Below are 7,901 nucleotides of genomic sequence, written 5' to 3'. Positions count from 1 at the left end.
AGGACACTCCTTGGAGAATCCCTGCACTCTACAAGTCACTTTTCATTCATTCATTCATTCATTCTTCTACGGCCACAGCTCTAGATTTAGGGCTACATTCCGCCTCCTGAGCCAGGCTACTCCCCAAGGTCAACAAATAGTAGCTGCTTCAGTTATATGTGAGTTAAATTCATTCATGAGCCTTGGTGCATGCATCAACCTTCGAAAAACCTTCAGAGTTTTTTTTTTTTACTTGCTTGCAGTAATTTACAAAAGGACTGATCTTTATGCAATTTGTTAGCCAGCCATAACTCCTTACACTGCTTAACCAGATTGGAGGTACTTGTCTTCAGTATACAAAATACTCTGCGTGTTGCATTTCTCAATCCAATTAGGCATTTATTCATTCATGGGGATTTTTGACCAGCAATCTTCAACTACTTGACTTTGCTTTGTTATAATGCTAGCAATGTGATAGCGATTTGCTAGGGTACTAAAATCCAATTTCTCTGTGTCTGCTTCAATTCTTTCAGTAATTTGCTACTATCCAATACCTCATGAAAGATCTGAGCATTCCAAGCTAATCTTTTTAGGCTATCTGCTTCAGCATCTTCCAGAAGGAGATTTGCAGTTTTAAAGTCCATTGTGTTCGTCCCGACAGTCATTTTTTGGGGTAGATGGTTGTTCTCCGTGAGATGTTCAATGCTGTTACTAACAATTACCAAGTTTTAGGTGTTTTTATTCCAGGGACCAGAATGGCAGTGAGAGAGTGCAGCTTCTCCACTTAGAAATTAACATGTAATGTTTATGAACTAATGCGTAATAATGCCACGTAGAAAACGTACTAATGTACTTTGCTAAACGTGCGCTTGAAATGTGTCCATGGGGAGTGGCCGTCAATATATACAGTGATTAATTAAACTGATTAATAATGATTAAATGTTATGTTAGAATATGATTTTGCACTAATAATAAAAGGTTATATGTTAAAGTTCTGCTAATAAATCATTAGGCCTTAGTCAGCATGAGTCGAGGCCTAGCTGCCTGGTTTCATATTAAATTTGTTTTTCTAACGTGCAGTGTGCTGACTTGCTGAAGGACATGAACTCGTATTTTTAAAAGCTAGAAGGTGAATGTAACTGTCGTAAATCCGTTCTCATGAAATTTGGCTTGTTTAGTGAAACATTCTTGCTGAATGCAACAGTGTAGACTACTCGCAGGTACAAGGTCGCCTGAACCGGTACAGACAATGGAACCACTGACTGAAGATGCAAAGAGGACCACGAGAGTATGAAATCTTACCGGACATTCTACCCGCTGAAGACATCAATCATAAGGACCAATAAACTACGTGAGAACTGTTATGGGGTGACAAATTTAATGAAGTCATTCAAACCCTATTGGAGGGAGATAGTGGGGTGCTGACCCCAACCAATTAAAACTTAGGGGATTGTACCACAGAAATGGGATAACAACCCTTGACAGAAGGAAGTAAATCAGAATAGGAGACTAGGAGATAGAGGAGAGGGAGAAGCTGTTGCGATTTGCTATGACCCAGACACTTTATTACTCTGCATAGAGACTTTTCTGTTTGGTTCCTCAAATCATCCTTGCCCTTATATTGCCCATTTACATTTTACCTCCTTACAAGGGAGGTGCCCTATTACCCGACTGCTGAATTCCTGGTGATTAATTCCTGATGGCGAATCAACTGATGTCCTGAGAACGAAGACCGAACCTGAATGCTGACCCAATACAGAGGGTAACTACATGACAATGAATTTGTAATTGTCTGTTTGCCTTTTCTTTCCAGGTACCAACTGCTTCTTTTGACAGAGACCCTAGTTAGATGTTTTTCTAAATTGGTGTTGCTAAATTGTTTTGCATGAAGCCCAACATGCCAATGCTAATTCGAGGTTAGTTGAGGGGTTCACTAAACTGACGCAAATAGACAAATGACTGAATCTATGCTTTGTTGAATAACGTGATAATGATACTCTGCCAAGGATAACCTATGTTGACGTCGTCCTATATTCTAATATTTGTGATTCTTGCCTTGATGAAATCTTATCAGAGTTGCCATATTGTGACTATGCTAATGTGTTTCTTGGTTTTGAGACTAATAAACTTACTAGTAGAATTGTAATCAATAGGGAATACAATTCATATAATTATACTAAACTGGTGTGGTTATGCATGACTGCAAGGTCATGGTGGTTTCTGAGTTTTATTAATGTCTTTCACTAATCTGGATAGTCTTATTATGGTGAATATTGATGACGTTATTGACATATTGATTGACATGCAGATTAGTTATCTCGTCCTAAGGTGTCTTCAATCAGGGTCAAAATATAAATTGGCCTAAAACGAGTCCCAGATTGAGTAAATTAGTCATAAAGGGATGCGTTAAAAGCACAAAAAAAAGACAAGGGCCATCAAGCAAGACTGCTTAGAGATGGCTCTTGTGGCTGACCCATGAGAGAACTCTGCTTTGGCATAGGTCAACAGCCACATTACCATTACAGTAATACATCCCCTCAGAATTTAAATGCAAGAGGTTGCATTTCTTCTGCAAAGAGAAGGTGTCTGATGTCAACGATGGCACCTTGAAGGAGAAAATATACAAGGAAGCTATTTTATTGCAGTTAAAACAATCCCAGCAAATAGAGTGTGCAGGGTTTTGTACAGGATGAGGTAATTTCTTAAGCTACATCTTCTATGGATTTATGGGTAGCCAAATGTTAATCTACACCGACACCTACACAGGCACAAAATCCACTCCTTGCCTTAAAGTTGAAATAAGACCCATGTATTTACATTCCCTTTTCAAAGGCACCGTTAGGGTCAGAGTGATCCGGATCCTGCTATGTCTCACCATCTCCTGGCCATAACATCATAAAGGTTGATTTGTGTTATGATATTAGACAAAATATTATTTTTTCTACAGCAAATAAAGTCTTGCCACAAGATGGTCTAAGCTGTATCCATCAATTTTCGATTGTTCATCCTGGTAAATCGCTCCACTGCAGCTGTAAAACTCTTCATTCAGACTGGTATCAGTTTTCTTTGGCTGCATACCAACTATGCAGGACGGTTCAAAGCTGGAGCAGAACACAGGACACAGAGGAGCCTTTTTGCCATATCTACTAGAATAAGAGAAGAGCTTTACTCGCTCCTTGAAGGCTTCCAGTTCACTAATGAATGCCTCAGAATAGCCAACATCCCCTCTTTGTGCTTTCTGAAAAAACAACCGGAAAAAGCCTCTTGAGTCCACATTGGCACCTTTAGCCATTTCTAGAATGAACTGCATGACAACTGCCTGATGTGCCACTTGCTCCACAAAAGCTCTCTTTTGTTCTGCTTGTAGAAGAATACAACAAAACAGGAGATTTAGATGTCTCTTCACAGACTAAATCTGGATACTGCAAGAAAAACCACTGGCAACCAATCCATCTATTCAGCATGCCGCAATGCCTTATCTTTTCCTCATAGTTTTCGGTGCATCCTCCTCTTTAACTGGTTTTCCTTTATTCTGGTTGATAAATGTGTTATTAAACCCATACTGTCGAACTGCATCCTCATTCTAGTGATTGGTTCCTTCTTCCTTCAGGAGCTTGTCCTCCTCCTGCCTCAACACCTCTTCACCCTGCTGAAGCTTGAACACTTCAGTCTGTACTTTAGCCTGCTCCTAATTAATGGATTCCAAGTTATAGAAAGCTAAACTTCAAAGTTTCTTCTGGGCTTCACCGAGATTCCACTTGCACTCCACTGAACTCTTCACAAATTCGGCTTGTCTTGCCATTCCAGCTCCAAACTGCTGTTGTACATTTTCTGAGAAACCAATTCCTGGTCGCTTTCATCTACCTATGTTACAGCCTACATGTGAGCTCCAGGATGCACGAGTACACAGCAGAAGAAACCAGGCCAATGCTGTAACTAACAATATATTTAACAGAGATAGGCTTGCTAATGTACAGTCGATGATTGAGTTTGTCTTTGCACTGATGTGAGTCCATGTTGGAGAACAGTCATTGTTGAATCAACCATTTAATATTCTTACCCCAAGCAATGTGCAGATCACTGCCAATTTTTCACCCATCAGGCATTCTTCCTGGATAACATATTGCGGAATTTCCCAGACTTCACCTTGGGCCAAAGATTTTTCATCAAGGGATCCCTTTTAAAAAAGATTTAAATTAAAGTCACCAGTGAGCAGAAGATGAATGTTACACTCCCCAGCCAGTAATCTAGTTATTAGGTCTTCCAGTACGACAATATGTTTTCCGTTTTCCTTGTTGCTCAGATGTAAATAAACATTTACTAGTATTAGAGGAGCCTTGAGTGTAGATGACCTTCCATCTAGTCTCACTGCTTGTGTCCATTTTCCTCTGATATCCACTGGTTCAATTTTAATATCAATTTTTACACTTATGTAAATTGCCAAACCTCTTCTAAGCCTTCCCTTTGGGCTCATCCTGCCTACCTCAATACTGACTTATAGGAAGCCTGAGAAAGGCAGTGAGCATGCTGACCAAATTTCCAGAAAGGCTAACACTACAAAGTGTTGAAAGTAGATCAGTAAATTTGTGTCCTTAATCTTGGACCTAAATCTGCACACGTTCCATGCAAAATGTTCATGATGGTTTAAGTGTCAAAAGAAATTTCGGATTCGAGAGGGTCATTCATCACTAAGACGGGTACATTTCATGCAGTTGCTTCTGTCTGAAGTGCTTCTGGGAGCCATGCCCAGTTTGTTCATAGGTTTTCGAGTTCTCGTCTAGCGTTTCCATGATTTTTTTGACTGATTACCTGTGTGCTGCTTGTCGGTTGTGTATTGGGTTTTCTAATATTGAACAAGGCGCCACAGACTATGTTTCTATTTTAATGGTCACCATTCTGCTTTGACTTGGCCGCCCCTCTGTCATTTCCATCCATTTAACCTCATGCTGTGTGTTAGTGCTTCATAGAATGGATCTATTGCTCGGGGAGGGTAATTCACTGTTTAATCTTCATCTGATGACAGACTTTAATTTTTGTCTGGGAGTTAACGTCAAGTGCCTTTCCCTAGACAGCAATGACAGTGATGTTCACATTGTGGGATAGGCATTTGTGTGGAAACTAGAGATCTTTGGGCTACCTGTATCGAACCTTTTAGCAAATTGCGTAGGACCACTACCTGCTCTGAAAAAATGTTTTTACTGACATTCACAAAGGGGAAAGGGGACCCATTCCCGTTTGTGAATGGGTTAGCACCACATGTGACACTGGTGCTAACTGCGATTGTTTTGCGACCGCATTCACGGTCACAAGACAATCATACATGGGACTGTGAGTCGCAATTAGGAAGGGAACACCCGTTCCTAATTGGGACTCGCAATCCCTTTTCGCGATTTGGTAAATAGTTTACTGAATTGCAAAAAAGGTTTGGTATATGTCAAAGTGCATTTAGCTTGTCGCAAACGGCCGGATTCACCGTTTGCAACATCCAAAATGGTACATACATGTGGCCCTATATGCCTTATAGCCTAAATTTGCCTTTAAATTCAATGACTGAATTTCCCATTTTATGGAACAAGAAAATATCTAAGGTTGGTTCAGTGTGCTGATCTCATCTTCGTTTTAAGAATTCTGTTGAGGTGATATCATCTGACTGCAAGGATTCAAAATTGTGAAAAGATTTTAAAAACATGACTAAATTGCCCCAATTTAAGATGTCATGTTTTCCTATTGACTGATAGTTGTTTTAGGAGGATGAGCTCAGAGGGGCCAAACCGGCTCTGGGGTAGTATTTGATTTATGATTATTGGTCAGTCTGCTTGATATACCTGTTTCCAAAGTGAAAGTAGAATTCTGTTCAGGAGCTAAGTTCTCCCACAGGCTTTTATCTTGGTTTTTGTTTATGAGGTGGTTGTCTTCTTTGCCTAGCTTTTGAGATAAACTCACAATTACTACTCTTTTCATTCTTTGGATAGGTGAACTGGAAATAATCCTTCTAACTAGTAGTCCTTTTACCTGGATATAGTGATGGTGGTCCCTTTGGGAATTTTGCCCATAATTGTGTTATGTGTTTAGGTTATCCTCAGAAGAGGCTTGATTCACTTGTGACTTTGATGGGCTTAGTGCTGTTTTGGAAGTCACAGTGCATCCTGCTGGAAGTGTTTTTCTCCCCGCCTTTCGTCTATTGGTGTTTCTATTTGCATGGCACCTTGTGTTTGATTCCTCATCCCTTGGTTTACGATCTGAACCCTTTGGAGGAGCTAACTTTGATTTCAGCCCCCCCTTTCTTACTTTGGTAAATATCAGCAGAAAGGCCCTTTGCTTACACTGGTTTCTCTACTTTTTTTAGGGGTGCGAGAAAAACACTCGCTCCACCAGCAGAATTCACAAAGATTTGGCTCCAAGCGGAGCATGGAGTTTTACAAAAACTCCAACAACAGCTGCGTAGTGGAGATACTTCAAGAGCAGTAAACAGAAAGCAGAGCTAGGGAGCAGCTGGTGGAGGAAGCACAGACAGGCGGGACATTAATAATCCAAGGAGGGAAGTGACTGCAGTGCCTACTATTGTCCTCAGCCACAGAATGAAACAAGTGTGTCATGCTTAGTAGTACATGTGGTAGGTGTATTGTCTGCCCTTGGCACTGGCAGGCGCCGACTGAACTGACTCCCACAGCTGCAGCATGCATTGACACCAATCTGCCAATCAGAGCAAGGGCGGTGCTTGGACTGGAGCTGACTGGCATGAGCGCTACTGCTTTTAAATCAACAGCAAACACCTTCGGGAGTTTGGCACATGGGTACACCAGAGTGCATTTGCAAAGAGGTAGGTAGGACAGCTGTCCCTATGGTGCTTTAAACTGCCTCTGCACCCCCAGTGCACTGACCTCCCTGCCTGACGTAAGTATTCATTGCTGCTGTCGAGAACTGGGGGCGGCAGCGGGTGACTGAAAGCAATGAGCAGGTGGCCAGGCTCAGAAGTGAGAAGATTCTGTGTTCATGTATGGCAGTATAGGTCAGTGCTAGCTTTAGTTTTAACTAACAGCCAGTTTTCAGAAATGTTCATTACTTGCTTGAAAGCAGAATTTGTGAAGCACCATTTAACAAAAGTTCTTTGATTATGTGGGAAATTAAGTATTAATGTTGCTCCATTTCAAGTCAAAAGAGATTGTACTATATCATGATGGCAGGAAATGTGGTATATTTCCATATGAACTGTGCATATTTTACAGAAAACCTAAGGACACATGCTGTTATACTGAGTTTCCTTCTGAAAAAGATTTCACGAGATTTCAATTATGACACAATAAAAATAGAACTGTAAGGATAGCTGGTCCTTTATTTGCCCAGCAAGTATTATGGTCACAGTGGGTCCTGGAAAAAAGTGACCTTCTGCTTCAAATGTTTATGTTGGCAGCCCGGGTTTCCTCTGTAGGGAATGAATAATTAAGAAACCACCTGCGAGGTAAGGAGAGGCCTTTGACCGCTGAAAGAGTCTGAGCGGATGCTGCGGAAGCGAAAGAGCAGATTCAGCTACTGTTTCCTGAGCAGGGGCAAATCACCCTGGAATCATACAGAGTTTTTATGGAACTCTGCTGAATTCTGCAGAGCAAAACTCAACCAATTTCACCCACCACTACTCTTCGTGCTTTTTTGAGTATTGTTTACTGGGTGTGTTGAGCAGGTGTCTAGTGTACTTTTTTTCATGAAGTCCTTGCAGCAACTTATCTGTGTCCACTTTCCTGAAGGCCACTAATAGTGGATTATTACTGGATGTTCTGGGTGTTACTGATGGAGGGAGACGATGGCCCGACCCAATGAACATCATACAATGGCAGGGTCTATGGGATAGTGGTAAGTGATACGCACACACTGCACCTATGTGTCCCCATGCACTGCACACTACAGAACACTCCACATTTACACCA

At 41.2% G+C, this 7,901-nt stretch overlaps 1 pseudogene; it reads right to left on the bottom strand.

The window, feature by feature from the left end:
• Positions 1–2,920: 2,920 nt before the first annotated feature.
• On the bottom strand, positions 2,921–3,781 carry LOC138297026 (hsp90 co-chaperone Cdc37-like 1 pseudogene; annotated as a pseudogene).
• Positions 3,782–7,901: the final 4,120 nt, after the last annotated feature.

Source organism: Pleurodeles waltl, chromosome 5 (genome assembly GCF_031143425.1).
Source record: "Pleurodeles waltl isolate 20211129_DDA chromosome 5, aPleWal1.hap1.20221129, whole genome shotgun sequence".
NCBI lineage: Eukaryota > Metazoa > Chordata > Amphibia > Caudata > Salamandridae > Pleurodeles > Pleurodeles waltl.
The sequence above is the reverse complement of the archived record's forward strand: the minus strand, read 5'-3'. Positions and strand labels throughout refer to the sequence as shown.